The sequence below is a fragment of the Aegilops tauschii genome, chromosome 4, assembly GCF_002575655.3.
Source record: "Aegilops tauschii subsp. strangulata cultivar AL8/78 chromosome 4, Aet v6.0, whole genome shotgun sequence".
Taxonomy (NCBI): domain Eukaryota; kingdom Viridiplantae; phylum Streptophyta; class Magnoliopsida; order Poales; family Poaceae; genus Aegilops; species Aegilops tauschii.
The window spans coordinates 294,394,133-294,413,398 of record NC_053038.3 but is presented as its reverse complement, the minus strand read 5'-3'; the positions used below and the strand labels follow the sequence as shown (position 1 = coordinate 294,413,398).

Below are 19,266 nucleotides of genomic sequence, written 5' to 3'. Positions count from 1 at the left end.
TTTGCATTTTTCAGCAGCTATGTGTTTGAGCAAACATACATAGGCTTTTGTTTAAAAATGTATGTACCTTTAAAATCATAAGTGCTCTCAAAACATTTTCATTAGTTTGGAGCTTTAGGTTTGAGCAAACATGTATGATTGGTGGTTTTTAGCCCCTTGATATAAAAATAATGAAGAATCATCAAACATTGAATAGCAGATGAACAATAGTTCGAAACATCTCCATAATAACAATAACTACTCCCTCCGTCCCACAATATAAGAACGTTTTGCAAGCCGTTTTAGCTTGCAAAACGTTCTTATATTATGGGGCGGAGGGAGTATCATCTATGACATTTGTTTTATAACTATCGAATATTCCTAAACCATCATTTCTATTGAACCCATGTGTACATTAAAAAGGAAATTTATAATTTAGTTGTGGGCAAGCACATATGATAACAAATTTAACGTCCTTTACTAAAGAAAAGAACGGCAGGATCTATGTTGTTTCTGTTCTTAGGGGTCTATCTAGAATCATTAAATCGTGGGAATATGTGTTGTTTCCGTCATCTTCCAAGTCTCAATTTCTTATATTATCATCATTTAATTTCGAGTCCAATAAAATGATAGCTAGTTTTGTTCTAAAACCTGTCATATGATCCTGTAAAGTAATAGTCAGAGTTAGTTTTGAAATAGCGATACAACATAGAATAAATATAATGATACACAACAAAAAATACTTGTGTAGAAGTGTCAGACAAAAAATCTCATGTGAATTACTCCATAAAATTCAACATCCACGGACCGCAAGATGACCTACATAATTACAGAATCAATATATTCAATAATTTCTTTTTATCAATTTTTATAGATAGTTATATAAAAAACTTTAAAATTATCAAATGATCATGACTATAACAAGCCCTGATGATAAAAAAATAGGACCCACGCAGGTGAATGGGACACGCCTGATAAAATATAATGGATTTGTTAGAGAAAAAAGGAATGATTCTTTTTTATTTCAGAAGATAAAGAAAATTGGTTTGGCTCCAGCCGCCTATGCATCCATTCCCACCACCTACGCACCCATTCCCACTCGCTCACAATATCTGGTCACTGTCAAATACTGTATAGTAGTACAGTAGTATAGTACTCCTCATACAGGAGTACTGAAAAAACGGCAGTCATCCTCCTCACATCTCCCCCGTTCCCCATTTCTCCCATCGCCAGCTCCCTCCCTCCACAGCCGGCGGTCCCAGGTTAGGCCACCCCTTCCCTTTGTTACCATAGCCAGCGCGAGCTTTGCAGCCACTAATCTTCCTCCCCTTCATGTCGAATCTGGCTGCGGAAGTGGCCGAGGAGGCCCTCGAGCTCGGCATGCTTGCGCCAGCTCTAGGCTCCGTCGAAGGCGTACGCGAAGGCGCGGGACTTGCACGCCTCTCCTCTGCCCTACTCCTTCGAATCCAGTCGCAGAACTGCTCGAGGAGGCGCTCGAGCTTGGCGTGCTCACCAGCGACGTCGGGCCCCTCCCTCCTCCTGATGCCCTCACCGTCGCCGCCATGAGCCTCTCCACCCTCTCCCGCGCGATTGTCCGGGTCCAGGTAAGTCTCTCTCTCCAACCCAGCCGCCTGCTCCTCTCAGTAAATTCGGTTCGTCACCAGCTGCGTCGCCTCACTGAGAAATCGCCATGAATGTTCCCTTTCAAGACTTTGCATAATCTGTTCTATTATAGCCTTATAGGGCTTTGTTAGATAAGCTGATTTAACTGAGTATTATTCTGCTCTAGGTTGTGCTGCATCTTTTGGTTGTGAGTGGATCCAAGAGTTAACATGGTGCAGTATCTTTTCGAAAGAAGATGTATTTCTTCATAAAAGAAAAGATGTTGGAGAAGTTATTATTGTAGAGGAATTCAGTCTCATGTGATTCTCAAGAGCTAAAATGGAAAAAGAAGTGCAGACCTCTCATGCCTACACTAACTAATCATGTAGCATATGCAAATTTTTAAGCATGCTACATTCAGATATGACATTTGAATATAAAAACTGGCAATTCTGTACAGTAGACAGTTTCTAAGAATTTCTGCATTAAAGGCTTGTAGCTTCAACTCTTCAATCAGCCAGTTGTTAATTTGTTGTTTTATAACTAATTCAGTAAGAGATTATTTTCCCAGTTGGCCGGATTATGTTCCGATGATATGATCGCAGTGAATAATATGGGTTGCCTATGTGCTCATGAAACTAAAAAGTCTTCAAAAGGCAGTCTTCCAATGAAATTTGAAATATGTAAGTAGCCTGTTGCATTATTTTACTTGTGTATTAGTTCTTCCAAACATATAGCTTTTAAATACTTATATTGCAGTAGAAGTTATTCACTCAATTCTACAATTTTCAGAAAAAACATGGTATCAGAAAAGAACGAATAGGGGAAGAGTCAACATGGATGTTGTCCCGGTTTTATCCCATCCTGGAGGTATAATTTTTTTATCCGATTAATGATAGCAGCAAATGTTTGACATTATTCATACTGTTATGAAATAATTTTTTTTGCATACAACAATTTTAAATGTCTTACAGATTCCAAGATAATTTATCTCCACCATTCTTTCATTGTTCCCAAGTTACCTTTCTTATGCATTATTCTCCATTAGTTCTGATTTACCTGTGATCTCACCTCATTTTGTCAACTACCCGTTTGCCGTATGTGTGGAGCCCTCATGGTTGGTCTGTTGGTTTGAGTTATTTTGTCCCCAATCTTCGGTCCCATCATCCATTTGCTCGTCCTTCTAATTTCTTGATTCGATTACTGTGTTTATCTTGGCTACCATTTCAGCACAAACATTTACCTGGTGGTGGTCAAATTGAACAATGTTAGCAATCACTCTCTAGCTGACTGAAACTTAACCTCCCTAAAGCATGAACCAAACCTGCTCTTAGCTGCAAGCTTTGTTGGTCGAGCAAGTGCAAAAAAAACCATCAACAAATAATCTCATGCTTAATCCAATGTTACATTAATAATCTAGCGAGATCCAAGTATGGAAGGAAGCAATTCAATATTATCACATATTTCCTTACACTGCACGCCACAGAAGCACAATCCTATTTCTTTATATTCATCTTTCCTTTAATACTTGAAACTGAAACTGAAATTCCATGAATGCTTTGTTCAAGAACAACTATGATTGATCCTTGAGAAATGTGCAGGTACATATGCCAGAACTACACTTACTATTTCCTATTACCATATCCTTCATTAAGGAAAAATTCCCTAAATAAGCTTGACCTAGCCAAATGACTAACAAACATGTAGCCATGGCCAATACTGCATGAATTAGTCAGGAACTTCAGCACAAACTCATCTATTTCAGACTTCTCCTCTGTTCTTCTCTGGACTCTATAAATTAAAATATCACACATGCATATGCAAAGGCAGTGGAAGCAAAGAGAACTTACATTGGAAGGAGGCACAACGAATCCGCAGAACGCTCCAGAAGCAACTGGAAGGCGACGGAGCGGACAACAGCAGCTTGGACCAATAGATGACAACGAAAAAAGCAGAGGCCTACAGGAGGCAAAATGCGGCAATCAGCGAGCGGGTAAATCCAAAACATAGCAAATAATGGTGATGGAGACACCTCAGCCAAACGGTTCCATGGCAGGTCAACCCGAAGTGCAGCAGCAACAAAGAACCAGCGGAGTTGCAGCAGAAAAGAGAGGCAAAAATGAAAGCAAGAAGAAACCCAAATCAGTGAAAAGGAAACGGGATACTAAAAGCTTAGCCTGTTCAAAGCTTTCTGGGTGTGTACAACATGCATATATTTAGTAAAGTGTATATGCACATAAGCATGACTACCAACAACATATGGGGATTTGACAAATGGGGGATACTACAGCCATTTTTAAAATTTGCATATCTTCATGCATATACTTGATATCCCGACGACACTATATTCACACTACTTGAGAAAGTAAATAGTCAAACGACATTAATAGAGAAGTTGTAGAGTTCTACCGTTTCCGCTTTGCAATCCCAATAAAACAATATAGTTCTTCTGCAAGTAATTATATGACATGATGGTCTACAGCTACAAGAAGGTTGGGTGTGTTAGAGTTATAATATAAGTCATGTACCCCTTTGTATTTATCCCGTTGTATAAGGGGTTTCCTGCATATGTTCCACACCTGTACATGTATATATATCGGCCTATGGCCTCATGGGAATACAAGTTGCATATTTTCCTAACAGGGTGAAGTCTACAGCCACAAGAACGCCATCAGCAGGTTCGCGGCGAAGCTCACGCAGGTCGCCGTGTTGAGGAGTGAGTTCCCCTCTTGCTGCTCTGCTCTGCTCTCACAATCAACTGAATCCCTTTAGCTAGCAGTAAAACTACAGTTGCAAGAGCTTTTTTTAATTGCATGATGCACAGTTGATGGTCAACTAAGGCAAACCCATAGTATAATCGTTAAGATCAAGTTGGTAATTTTAGTCGGACCTGTTGTCAATACTGAGGTCAATGCAAGGCCTACTCACATGGTTAATATGCTAATTCTTGTCACCAGAAAACCAAGAAAGGTGTACCATGAGCAAGGATCGATATTATAAATGTATACAGTATTATGTATAAATGGCCAATGGCTCCAGCAACTATAGCAATTAAACCGTGAGCACCAGGGAAAGAGGATAATGATTTTAATTCAGCCGTTATGTAAAAAAGAAATCAAATAGTTATTGAACCTAGCCTTGTTATGGTATCTATTCAAACTAAACAAAGTAAAAAATATGGATAGCAAATTTACTGAAAGTTGAACGCACACAACTGCTTGAACAGCTCTAGCAGCCTCTGATATGCCAATCAGGATACCTTACAAAATATTCTCAGAATGCATTGATCAATATCTATGCAAACCAAACAAAGGAGGCTGCTACACTATGGATCAAAAAATATTCACCGTCTAAATCGTTCAGGCCAAAGCCATTGCCAAGACTCCTCAGATTTATTCCTTAAATGTTCCATGTGTTCAGAAAATAAAATATAATACGATGAACTCTAGTTTCATAAACTGTTATTGGAACATATGTACCATTTTGTAACTGAGTATACACACCAGTGCTAACCACATATAGTTGTTCTTAGTCCAAGCAAAAATGTACCCATGTTAACAATTTTGTACATGGGTAGTGTGGATATTTAACCTCAATAGGATAACATCACATTTTATCTGCTAACCAAAGTACAACGGGGCAGAGCTTGAATCTAACTATTATAAAAAAAACACAAACCGATCTAGTAGCATATATAATTTGGATCTAGCATATATTTTGGCTTGGTGTATCCATGTTAACAACTGTTTAACTGATATATTGGACTGGGGTACCAAGTCTAATTAGTTACCTGATTCCTAATCAGGAAGCCTACTCACGTGTGGCCACCTGTAACATTTCTTTAAACATGTTGCTTCAATAATGTCAATCTACAAAGCATTCACTATACAGAAAGGGGAATAAAATGCAGCTTCCATCAGGACAAATATATTAACAAGTTTAAATGTGAATGATGAAGTAAAAGCAACGAGAGAGGAGCACCTCTGCAAGATTGGAGGAAGTGGTGTTCCACTCCTAGGCTCCTAGCGCTCCTGTAGCCGACGCCTCATCCGTGAGATGAAGAGGAGAGACGAGAAGCTGCCGCCGTCGCCTTTAGAATAACAGGTTGGAGGTCGGCGTTGAGCGCAGTCATTCCTCACAGTCGACCAGCTCAGCTAGCTTTGTCGCTCCCATGCTCGCTGCCGCCGTTGTTCTTACATATGATGTGGGTTGGAGAGCCGACGCGACGGCAGGCGCAGGAGATAGCAGGGGAAGGACCTGTACATGTAGCACGCAAGAGGAAGAACACCGAGGTAAGCAGGGTGCACTGCGTAAAATGCAGACGATCTGAAGGAAGGCCAGCACCGACCTTAACCAGCAGCACCTATGGAACGCCATCACAATGGCGACGCACATGGACGGCGAAGAATACCAGTCAGCCGCAACGGGTCGGAGAGGAAGCAAAGCGTGGTGGGGGCGAAGCAGGCGAACGACGGACAACGAAAATGGAGAGCGGGAGAGAGAAAAGGAGCAACGAAGGAAAGATGAAAAAGGAAGAAAGGGCCGGGCGCGGTCTCTCCCCACATCAGGAAACACTCGGCGCACGGGAACACACCCACCACCGCCCGGAAGACACGCATCCTAAGCGGGCCACTCTGGCCCACCGTCATACAGACAGCAGGCCAGCGGCTGAAAGACGCTCGCGCAAGAGGGGGACGTGCAGGCTCAGCGTAGAGGCGGGCTCCACGGCGCGGCGCACACACGTCCGACTGGTCGAGCCGTGCATCAGCCACAGCGAGACCAGGCGCAGGAGTCAGCCTCGCATGACGAGTTTCACGGGGCAAGCCTGTGCGATAGCTGGAAACTTCTTGCCTGTTGAGGCCGACGGGTTCGTGTTAATATAGTGGGGCGCACCTCCCATACAGCGCATACAATGTGGTTTAGATTACAGGAGATATTCGGGGAGAAGATAGAACTTGGAGAGAAAGAAACAACTTATCTCTATCTATTTCTATCTATCCTAACTACCTCCAGGTGTGGCTCAAGTGTAGATGCGCCATGTACCACGTACCATAACGTGACAGCATGTTTGACACCCTCCCTTAGTCACAACTTCATCAAGTTGAGATTATGCTTGAAGTCTTCAAAACTCTTTGTAGGCAGGGGCTTTGTGAATCCATCTGCAATTTGATCTTTGGAATGCACAAACCGAATGTCAAGTTGTTTTTGAGCAACTCTCTCTCTGACAAAATGAAAATCTATCTCTATATGCTTTGTTCTAGCATGAAACACAGGATTAGCAGAAAGATAAGTAGCACCAAGGTTGTCACACCACAAGCATGGAGCTTGTTTGCTCTTCACACCAAGCTCTTTCAACATAGACTAAACCCATATGATTTCAGTTGTGGCATTTGCTAATGCCTTGTACTCTGCCTCAGTGCTTGACCTGGAGACAGTAGCCTGCTTGCGTGCACACCATGATATCAGGTTAGGTCCAAAAAATACCGCAAAGCCTCCTGTGGAGCGTCTGTCATCCAGGCAGCCTGCCCAATCAGATCAGAAAAGGCACTGACAAGAGTAGAGGATGACTTGCTGAAATTCAGGCCTATACTCAGAGTATGTTTAACATATCTAATGATACGTTTGGCAGCTGTCAAGTGAACAGTGGTAGGTGCATGCAAAAATTGACAGACTTTGTTGACGGCAAATGAAAGATCAGGCCTGGTAAGAGTTAGGTACTGAAGAGCTCCTACTAGACTTCTATATTTTGTGCTATCTTCCTGACTCAAAGGTTTACCTTCCATAAGTGACAACTTTTCTGAGCTGGATAACGGAGTGAGAGAGGGTTTACAACCTTGTAGTCCTGCCTTTTTAACCAGATCAGTTGCATACTTAGCTTGAGAAAGGTGAAGTCCATTCGAATGCTTCTTTACCTCAATCCCAAGGAAATAATGAAAGTCTCCGAGATCCTTTAACGCAAAATCTGTACTCAAGTCTTTCAACAGTCCTCTAATTGCTTCATCAGATGAACTGGTCACAATTATATCATCAACATAGATGAGAACAAATATGCATGTATTGGATCTGTTATAAATGAACAATGATGTGTCTGACTTAGAGGGAATAAATCCAAGTGTTTGCATCTTGTGACAGAGACGTGAGTACCATGCCCTTGGAGCTTGCTTTAATCCATATAAAGCTTTATCAAGTTTGCACACATAGGAGGGAGTTTTCTAACTTTCAAACCCAGGAGGTTGTTTCATGTACACTTCCTCTTCCAGAACACCATGAAGAAACGCGTTCTGTACATCAAGCTGCCTGAGACTCCATCCCCTGGAAACAGCAATGGACAAAACAAGACGAATAGTGGCTGCTTTTACCACAGGACTAAACGTATCCTCATAGTCTATGCCATATCGCTGTTTGAAGCCTTTTGCAACTAGCCTAGCCTTATAGCGATCAATGGTTCCATCAGATCTCCTCTTAATCCTAAAAACCCACTTGCAATCAATAAAGTTTTTACCTTGCTGTGGAGGAACCAAGTGCCAAGTTTTATTTTTCTTCAATGCCATGTATTCTTCATCCATTGCCTTCTTCCACTTATCATCACGAAGCGCTGCATCAAGGGTTGCTGGCTCATCTGGTTCTCCTGTGGAACAGACCAAACCATATTTGGTTACATGTTTATAATTTAAAGGCTGAGTTAACCCTTGTTGGAGCTGTGTTCGCCGTGATGGGGGAGCAGCAGAATCCGCAACCACAGAGGATCCAGCGGGCTGCACAGGTGGATCGGCAACATATCCCGAGGGAGATCTTGCCGCGGACCCAGCAGCAGTTCCAGTCGGCGCAGGGTTGGCCGGATCTTCTGTGACCACTCGCTGAAGCGCCTCGTCCAGAGTTGGCGCAGAAGATCCCGAGGCGGGAACCCGCTCATCATTGCGCGATGATGACGCTGTGGCTCGAGTCCACGCGCCGGTCGGTCGATCGACAGCGGTGGGACCAGCTCCGGGGTCCGCGTCCGCGCTGGCCCGCGCGGATTCGCGCCGCTTGTACGTGACAGGGCGGGCGCCGTACTGCGTGCCGCCTGGGGGGACCCGCATGTCGGGCGTGGCCCGCGTGTCGGTGGTGGAGGCGCGCAAATCTGGCGGGGCGGTGCACTCGCCTGCACCTGTCGCCCCTGCACCACCCGATCCCGAGGGGGATCTGGTCTCCTACGGCGCTGCTGATCCCGAGGAGGATCTGTCCCCTGGCGCATTGTCTCCTGCCACGGGACACATGAGATATGGCCCAATTTCTGCACCGTTTTGGTTGTTTTCTTCACAATTTTCTCCTGTTTCATCAACGCAAAGCTCATGTATGCCATTAGATGAGTTAGTCAACGAATGATCATCAGTATTTGGTCCCCCTTTATGAAAACTAGTGAGATGAGGAGGTAGGAGAAGAATTTCTTCTCGAAGGAGTGCACCAGCATTGCGGTGGAGATCAGCGAATGGAAACTTGGTTTCATCAAAAACGACATCACGGGAGATGTATACTCGCCCGGTGGAGACATCTAAGCACTTGACCCCTTTGTGCTGGGCACTGTAGCCAAGGAATACGCACTGTTTTGATCGAAACATGAGCTTTCGGTTGTTGTAGGGACGAAGGTTGGGCCAACATGCACACCCAAATACACGAAGAGACTTATAGTCTGGTTTGGTGTGGAGAAGTCGTTCTACCAGAGTTTCATTATTAATAACACGACTAGGAAGCATGTTGATGATATGGACTGCGGTTAAAAACGCTTCATCCCAGAATTTTAGAGGCATGGAGGCGCCTGCTAGAAGAGCAAGGCCAACCTCGACGATGTGTTGATGCTTACGTTCAGCTGACCCGTTTTGCTGGTGAGCATGAGGACAGGACACTTGATGTGAGACACCAAGTGTTTGGAAGAAGGAGTTCAACTTTTCGTACTCCCCTCCCCAGTCTGACTGGACAGAGATGATTTTGCTGTCAAATTTTCGCTCAACAAGAGCTTGAAAGTTTTTGAACACTTGAAACACATCGGATCGTTTCTTTAAAAGATAGATCCAAGAAAATTTGCCAAAGTCATCGATGAAGCTAACATAATAGGTGTGTCTGCCAACAGAAGTAGGGGCAGGGCCCCAAACATCAGAAAAAATCAATTGTAACTGTTTGGTAGAAACACTGCTAGAAATTGGGTAAGGCAACTGATGACTTTTAGCTTTTTGACATGAATCACAAATTGTCTCATTATGACGCTCACCAACAAACGGGAGCTTATTTTTCCTAAGCAATTTTTCAACTAAAGAAAAAGATGCATGTCCTAAACGATCATGCCATCGTGTGGACGAAAGCTTGATAGCACCACAAGCATATTTATTTGGTCTTCTAAACTCCGGAATCAACGGATAGAGGCCGCCAACGCATCTACCTCGATAGAGAATTGTCCTCGTGGCCTGATCCTTGATCAAAAAGAAGTAAGTGTGAAATTCAAGAAATACATGATTATCAAGGGCAATTCGATGGACAGAAATAAGACTCTTGTTGGCGCTAGGGACATGCAATTTTTTTCTAAGATGAATATTGCGATGAGGGGTACGAAATATTGAGTGACCAAAGTGACTTATACTCATACCTTCTCCACTGGCAGTGTGGATTTGATCCTTGCCACGATACTTCTCTTTCATGGTTACTTTCTCGAGCTCGTTGGTGATGTGGTTGGTAGCACCACTGTCGACGTACCAGTTCGTGTCGACGCCATATGAGCCATCGGCCGCCGCAGCGACTTTTTCTTCATCTTGAGAGTCGTAGTCGTCCTCCTCATACCTGTACCATTAATCCTTTGCTGTGTGCCCGACCTTGCCGCAGATCTGGCACCGAGGGGTGTCCGGACGGTTCCTGCCGCCGCCACCAGCGCCACGTCCGCGGCGGCCTCGGCCACCAGATCGTGGTGGCGTGGCGCCACGGTTGCCGCCGCCGCTGGACCTGCCCTTGTTGCGAGAGGGCCCACGCGAGCGAGAGCCGCCACCCCGCCCGCGAGTGGCCGTGTTCGCGGATGATTTGAAGCCGCCGCCGGCCCCCTGGAATTGAGCCATGCGCTGATCGAAGTTGGATAACATGGCAAAGAGTTCATCAAGGGTTACCCCGGTCACGCGAGCGTCGAGGGCAGAGACCAGAGGCTGATAGTCGGCGTCGAGCCCGTGGATGATGTAGGAGGCAAGTTCGTCGTCGGGGATCACCTTTCCTGCGGCAGCTAGCTCGTCGGCGTAGCCACGCATGACGGCGAAGTAGGAGGCGACGGAGAGGTTCCCCTTCTGCGCGTTGATGAGGGATGTTCGGATGTTGTTGATGCGGCTGGCAGACTGGGACGAGAACATCCCAGCGAGCGTCGGCCAGAGCGCGCCCGCGGTGGTGACCGTGGTCACCGTGAGCAGCACCTCACGCGTCAGGTTATTCAGCAGATATCCAAGGACCTGCTGATCCTCCCTGACCCAAATTGGGTGGAGAGGGTTGGGCGATGATGAGACCTCCTTGCCGTCCTTGGTGGTGACGAGGAGTTTTGCCGGCTCCGGCTGGGTGCCGTCGACGTAGCCGTAGACACCGGCGCCACACAGCTGGGGGATGACTTGCGTGCGCCATAGCACATAGTTTGTGCGCGTCAGCTTCTCGGTAACCTGGCCATTGAGGCTGGTTTGGGATGCGCCGGAGGAGGAAGACATGGCTAGGGCTAGATGGAGTTTGCAGGGAGCTTAGATGGGAAAAGGATAGCTCTGACTACCATGTGCGATAGCTGGAAACGTCTTGCCTGTTGAGGCCGACGGGTTCGTGTTAATATAGTGGGGCGCACCTCCCATACAGCGCATACAATGTGGTTTAGATTACAGGAGATATTCGAGGAGAAGATAGAACTTGGAGAGAAAGAAACAACTTATCTCTATCTATCTCTATCTATCCTAACTACCTCCAGATGTGGCTCAAGTGTAGATGCGCCATTTGACAAAGCCAACAACTCCCTCCAACCCCGAACAGAAAGCTGGAGACACGACGAACAAACACCACCCGCTGACGCGTAGGACCAGGGAGCAGGGTGTCCCACATGTCATCCCAAGCGAAGAACCAACGGGTATATCCCCACCAGCAAATCAGCCTCTCCACGCCTCGGTCCTTCCACCCCGTGTGCAGCGGTCCACGCGCAACGACGCACGACCTCCTGCGCACAGTCCATCCCGTGGGGGCCCGCGCAACGGCAGGCGATTGCCCGCGCACACACCATCCCGTGAGGACCTGAGCCTAGCCAGCGAATCTGACGAGCGGGTCCAGCAGCACCACCGGCCCACCTATCAGTGAGAGGAGGATGCGCTAACCGGGTGCGCATGCGTCGACCAATCTCGCCAGCCAACCCGTGCGGCCCTGCACGCACGCACGCTGCGGTCAGCGCCGAAACAGCCACGCGACGCGCAACGAGTGGCCACCCGAAAATTTCAAACCCAGCCAACCAGAAACCTCGCCGAGCACACCGGTCATCGGGTTCTACACAAGACTGCTAAGTCAAAACGGGCAGTGAAAATCGAACGGTAGCCACAGCCACGTTGACCAGACCAGAGGCAATCGAACGAACACAAACGGTGCGAAATCGAGGAAGCCTTAGGTGAGCGGGTCGGCTAGCCATCTGATATGTTAGAATTTTCTCTTCTCACACAAAAATTGGTTTTGCTGGATAGCTCTCATCAGCTTGCTCTTGATCCGCTGTATTGAGGTTGCTCCTCCTCACCTCAAGCCACCACTGGAGCTGGTGCTGCCACAGGGTGACCATCGACGGCGGCTGGTTTGGCCCCTCGTACGCCTCCTCCGTCTCCTAGGCTGGTAAATGGGGCTGGATTTATGATGGCGTCTGTGCAGTGATTTTGTCACGCATTTCATCTCCTGCAGGCCCGCAGCCTCTTGGATCCAGCTTCAGTATGAGGGAGCTGGAGACATTTTCTTCCCCAAGCGCGCAAACCAAACGCATCGCCGCTATTTCTGCGCGAGGCAGCTCAACACATCATTCACATCCTCTACTGCGGCAACATTCTTCAATTCGAACTGCAGGTCCCCATTTTTTCTTTTAGCGACTCTGTCATATTACCATCTTTATCTTTTAGAATTTTTCCTTTTCGCGACTCTGCAATTGCTCCTTTCCTTTTGTAAGCAAACATTGTGTTTATATATGGCAAATCAACATTGAATTTTAGTCTCTCAAAATTAACTGAATTTTGGTTAGGGAAGTGTGCGTACATGCTAATCTAATCTCAGATTTCCATCATACTTGTCATGTACTCCCTCCGTAAACTAATGTAAGAGCGTTTAGATCACTACTTTAGTGTTCTAAACGCTCTTATATTAGTTTACAGAGGGAGTATCACAGATGTTTGGTAGCTAGAATGATAAAAAAGAGATGACAAGAATATATCCTGGTAATATATCAGTTCCATTGGATTGGTGGATGTTCTGTTCAGAGTAATTTCCTTTAGCTCTATCATAACAGTATAGAGACCTATCATCACAACATTATAAAGCATAGAGACCTATCATCAGTTCATCACAGTGCTATAAAGAATGGTCCAAATCGGATGCCATATCGAGGAAAGGCGTAAATATGAACCGGAAAGATGTTTTTGATCTCTTTTATCTGCTGGAATCAAATAATTCCACATTTCATGAAGCACATTTTAGTATTTATTAGTGGTAACCATCCCTGAACAATGAACCAAGTTCAGCATCTTGAGTTGCTCCTTTTGTATCGGTTTACCTGATAACAGGTCTCCCATTAGGTTGTCCATGTCAACCATGCCTGCCAGCACTAATTATCATCATTAACTACTGACAAGGATCCCGATGGCCACATTTGATACTAAAGATGCTTCCCACTGCCATGCTTAATTCACAGATACATACACTGATAGCCACACCATCTTTTCCACAGTTTAGATTAACAAATCCAATCTCACGGATGTTTGAAGTTCGAAGAATGCTCGTCCCTTTTTTTGTACCCGCTCTATTGGTTCCATTGTACTAATCAAATCATGTTTATAAATCTAATTGATCAATGCTTGTTCTTTGGTATTGGATTCTGGTCATACCTGAGCACTGTTTATAAGTATTCACCCTACTCTCCAAGGTATCACTATAAGCAAAATTCGAAGTGTTAGTCCAAAAACTTTGATTTTTCTTTATCCACTTCCATCCCTGTTGTATCAAAAAGGAAAACTGATTTTGATATTGTTCTTCAATGGTCGGTAGTTTTCATACTCTCAAACTTTCAAGGTCTTAATCTACAATGCATGGACATGGCAAAAGTTGTCGAATCCCCATGCTGACACGGCGGGACACGGGGACACGCTTGGACACGCAGGGATACGCGTATCCCGCCGTATTTCCCGAATTAAGAATTAAAAGAAAGAAAGAAAAGAGAGGACACGGCTGGGACACGGAAGGGATACAAGCCAACGCTAGATCTGGAGCACCCTCCCGCCGCCGCGGTGCTGCTGCTGCGCCCTCGCCGCCGTGCTGCTGATGTGCCCTCGCCGCCGCGCTGCTGCGCCCTCGCCACCGCGGTACCGCTGCTGCTGCGCCCGCGCCGCCGCCGCCGCTGCTGCTGCATGCCCCACTGCAGCGCTGGCCGCTGCTGCTGCTGCGGCAAGAGGAGCACGCTAGGAGGAGGGCGGTGGCGAGAGCTGCTGGCCTGCTGCCGGGTAGATGAGAGATCCATCGCTGGGAGGAGAGTGGCGGCTTGACGGTGCAGATTAATCTGTAGCATCCAGTTGCTCTTGAAATGGCACTAGCTGGGCCGGCCCAACTACTAATGGATCATCTTCTTTGTGGCCCATTTACTGCTGAATGGGGCAATCTCTTTCTCGTTATTTTTTGGTCTTTAACTCTATATTACATGGCATATTTTTATTTATTTTTATATATACTTGCCGTGTCCCCGATGGGCTGTTTATGGAAAATGCCGTATCCCGTGTCCCCGTATGCGTGTCGCCGTGTCCGTGTCCCCATATCCGTGCTTTTTAGGTCTTAATTATGTAGATTGAGTCCTCTTTATTTTTTGCTTTAAATTTATTGACAGTTTGTTCCCAATAGAAGCATGGATTCCATTGCCCTACACAGAGAGAACATTAGCAAGCTTCGGAAAAGGAAAACTGAAGAGACATTATATATGTAATACTTGGACCTTTTTATCTCACAAAATCTTGTCAATGCTAATGAGTTCATTAGTTGATAAGTTAATTGTGTCCTAAAGTCGTAAGACTTTGAGACTTTGACTTTGATGGTCCATGTCTCGTTTCGTCTAGTCAATGAATTCAGCGGTTTGGGTGCCATACTCCTTGAGGCCCTAAAAATATAAGAACAAAATGTTGATTAGTAAAGTAAGTATATAACGACATGACAGCTTTATAAATACACAATTTTATTTTGCAATGGCCTCTAGTGATTATGTGATCACAAAGTAAATTTAATATTTTTTTAACTGGAATAGATATATGAAACCATATTATGAATGAATATATTTTTTGACTATTGATTTGATCTTTTGTTTCAGAACGGAGCTGTGGCATTAAGACAGAAACCCACTATCGAATTTGAGGTTGGTCGAATATGAAAACCATCTGATGCACCATATGTGTTTCTCTATATCGCAGCAAGCAATCCCATTTTTGTCTGTTATACATGCAGTGTGGTTCTAGTCTTCTAGAGTATATTATCTTAACGTGAATACACGGGAACCAACATCCATGGCATCACCATTAAAAAACATCCCGTCACGCCCGCTGTTGCTACAGCGCCTCCAGCCGCCGGCGACTCCTGCCCGTCGCGCCTGCTGTAGCAGCACAGCCTCCAGCGCCTGCAGACACCTGCCCGTCGCGCCTGCTGTGCGACTCCTGCGCCGGCGACTCCAGCACCTCAGCCTCCCAACGCCGGAGCTCCGGATCCGGCCAATTGACCTAGTCGGCGAGCAGCCAGGTCGCCTCGTCACGCCTCTCTTCCTCACTGGTTCTCCTGCTCTCGCTTCCTCCAAATTGTGACTGGCGGACCAAGCAAATCGAGTAAGAACAACGACAGGGGTTCTCCTGTTTGGAGGAAGAACATCAACATGGGTTTGTTTGGAGGAAGAACAACAACAGGGACCAACCAAATTGTGAATTGCTACCTGTAACAGGGCTCTGTTTGTGAACAGCAACAGGGACCAACAGGTGTATGTGTTTGGATTGATCAATTGCTTGGATTGATCAGAAGTGTTGCAGCAACATGGGTCCTCCCATTGTGTTACTCCACTTGATCAGAATTGCTTGGATTGACCATTGTCCATCTGTCCACCTGTGAAAACAAAAGCAAGATTGACAAATCAGCAGAAAATTGACAAAGCAAGATCAACAGTAGGTTAGCTACTCCATTTTTAATCCAAGTACTCTTAATGATCAACAACAAGGAGTAGATTCTTGGGATACTAACTGGATTATTATCCTGAAACCAGGCTCATAATTCAGTTTTTGTCTGGATTGTTTGAAAGCAAACTGTACATGCTCACCAATTATTTTTGATGTCTTTCAACATTGGCAATTCTCTCGTGTAAATTAAAATAAAGAGAAGATGAAACTCCTTGTTGGAGTATGTGTAACTCCTTGATGCATCCTTGAATTTAGTTTGAATTACTCCAAGTTTTTTTATCTTAGTTTTATTTAATTGATTTTTGAATTATGTTGGAGGAGAAGAGTAGGAGAGGAGAAGGGAGGAGAGGAGGGGAGAATTTCCATTTTAAGTTTAATTAACTTAAAATTTCCATTTTAGTGTAGTTAACTTAAAATTTTCATTTAGTTTTAATTACCTTAAAAGTTTCATTTAGTTTTAATTAACTTCAAATTTTCATTTGGTTCATCTCACTCACCTTAATTAACTTAAAAGTTTCATCATACTGCACCTTAATTAACTTAAAGGTGAGTGGTTTCTAAGGAGTAGAATTTGTGTTTACTACTACTGGAATTGCTACTGGAAATCCAACAAAAGGAAGGAGAAGATAAGAGATCCTACACCATGCTCCTACTCCAAGAACTAAGTTTTAACTATTGCACTTGTGTTTCCCTAAATATGAGGTAGTTGCTGTCAAGCTTATCCTATCCAAAATTATTTGCAGTGCTCTTGTTAGCAGAGAAGAGAATGAGAAGAAAAAGAGGAGAAAAAGAAGCTGCACTGTACTCCTTCAAGCTACTCCTAAGAATAGAAATTTTGTTTACTGAATTTGCAAAATTCTTCAATACTTCATTTGACAAAGTAGGAGTACCATTCTGAACATTCTCCAACTTAACAAAACTAACTGTTTTGATACAATCAAATTTTGCTATCACACAAAAGTACTCCAACATGTAGCTACTGAAACATGTACTCCAGCTTGTTCAGAATATCAAGCTTTTTTTATATCTAATGTATACCTACTGTCCTCACAAACTCCAGCATTCAAGCAAAACAAACATTCAGTAAACACACATTCAATCAAAACAGGTGTTGACTTAACCTACAACATTCTGTGTAAACACACATTCAAGCAAAATACACATTCAGTAAACACACATCCAAGCAAAATAGGCTGAAGGAGTATGTTGCGCATACCGGAGATGGCTGGTCGGCGTCGGGACTGTGTGGTGGTTTGGCGCCCGGAGGCCTTCAGACCACCACAATTGGCCGGCGTTGCTCTCTTGCAGCTCCTGGGAGTTCTGCTGGAGCACAGGAGGAAATTCAGTTAAGCATAGGAGGAAACTCAGTTAAGCAGATGAACTACTCCTCCAGTTAAACGCATCGCCGCCCATGAAATTCAGTTAAACGCACGAAATTCAGTTAAAGGCTGAGCTAATACTAGCAGCCGCTCACCGAGTCACCGAAGCAGAGGTCTGGCACCACCGCCAGGGAAGAAGATGCCGTCGTCCCACCCGTGCTCGCCGAACCCGATGTCGTCTGGTCCATGGCCGCGCCTGCCCCGCTAGGCCTCGGCCTCGGCGGCGGTGATGTGCTGCCGAATGAAGGCCTCGAACTCCAGCTCCGACACGCTCTGCTTCGGACCAGCACCACCATCTTCCTCCCGCTGCTCCGGTCCAGCACCGGTGTCCTCCTCCCGCTGCTCCAATTCAGCACCGCCGTCCTCCTCCCGTTGCTCCAATCCAGCACTGCCGTCCTCCTTCCGCTGCTCCAGCACAGATCGAGCACTGCCGCCCATGGATCGAGCACCGCCGCCCATGGATCGAGCAACGCCGCCCACGGACAAAGCACATCGGCTCTAAAAATGTTACCTTTGACCAAGAGCTAGCAGGCGGGATAATAGGGTTAGGGCCTTAGGGGTACGAATTGGGGTGGTAGAGGAGCAAGACGACGGCGAGGAAGACACCGACGAGAGGGAGTGGACGGCGACTGGCCGGCGAGCGATCTGGGCTCGGGAGGAGCGACTGGGGAGAGAGCGAGTGGTCGCCTGGTCGGTGCGAGTGGGAGGGCAAAATGGGAAAGGGAAGAAAACTGGTAGCGTGACGGAAATTGTACTAAGATTCTAAAACGACAACTATTTCGGTACAGAGGGAGTAGTAAGAATGGCAGGCGAAGATACCAAGATATGGTTAGAAATTTTCTAATAGAAACTGCACAATGAACAATGGAGAGTGTGGCAGCATCCACGGACAACCTTCAAGCGAAGGTCCTAGTCTGTGTGCTCCACCTATTAGGAAATCGATTGAACAAATGCCAAAAAAATAGAAAAGATACTTGGTGAGATTAAGTGCCAGAAAGCAAGGATACCTAGAAATTGATGGGCTCCTTTGTATGGATAGCAATTTGTGCATCCGCTGGTGCAAGCACTGCCCTTCGGCAATCTTGTGAGTCCAGCCTAACATCGCCGCCAACTTGATTGCATCTACTATCTCTCATGACAGCGCAATCTTGTGAGTCCAGCCTAACATCGCCGCCAACTTGACTGCATCTACTATCTCTCATGACAGATCGCTGAGTACGCGCTTGAACGTGGCTGCATGTGCTATTTCTGAAGCATGGTTTCGATGGCAGCCATCCGCGGAACCAGATCGCCGATTACTGCTCGCACTCCGCGGACGAAGGAAGAAAGAAGGGAAGAAGACGGAGGCCTGTGCGCGTCGATGATCTGCTGGAGGGCAAGGCCAAAGGTTGTGGCGGCGGCTAGTTGAAAGGATCGGATGGGAGCCTTGCTGGGAAGGAAGGAAACATCAAGCGATGAGGGAAGACCTGATCGTGTGTTCATTATTTAGTCTATTTTTTTTCCTTTGAGCTTTAGCTTTGAGTTTTTTTTTTCAGGATGAGTATTTTTTCTTTTTGAAACGTTTTGCTTTGAGTCTTCAATATCATGGGCCTACACATAATATATGGCAAAGGAAAATAACTACCAGTAGGATATGTAATGGCAAAGGTGGGTAATTAATTTTCGCTTAGTTAGATCGAATGATGTAAATTGTTAGTCGATCAAATAAATGGCTAGATGTTCCTAATTTTTTTGGTAATTTCTAGCTGACTCTCTTTTTTCTGGTTAACCCGTAAAGTACTTTTTATATATAAATAGATGCATTGACGTGTTAGTGTAGAGGCGCACAAAAAGAAATGGATATTTTAGCCCGCTACTTAAAAGTGTTACCTCATATGATTACATAGCCTCCATTT

The 19,266-nt window shown here is 45.4% G+C and overlaps 1 long non-coding RNA gene across 12 annotated transcripts; it reads left to right on the top strand.

Moving 5' to 3' along the window:
• The first annotated feature begins 1,133 nt into the window (after positions 1-1,133).
• On the top strand, positions 1,134-18,702 carry LOC120962972 (uncharacterized). 12 transcript variants are annotated; one of them, XR_012182023.1, is made up of 8 exons: positions 1,307-1,583; positions 2,153-2,264; positions 2,374-2,451; positions 4,239-4,297; positions 12,320-12,400; positions 12,493-12,651; positions 15,146-15,190; positions 16,736-16,926. It is a non-coding gene; the product is annotated as an uncharacterized lncRNA (long non-coding RNA). The 12 variants fall into 12 exon arrangements; XR_012182019.1 differs by lacking the exons at positions 12,320-12,400; positions 16,736-16,926 and adding an exon at positions 18,579-18,702 and having other exon boundaries at positions 1,134-1,583; positions 4,225-4,297; XR_012182020.1 differs by lacking the exon at positions 12,320-12,400 and having other exon boundaries at positions 1,134-1,583; positions 4,225-4,297.
• Positions 18,703-19,266: the final 564 nt, after the last annotated feature.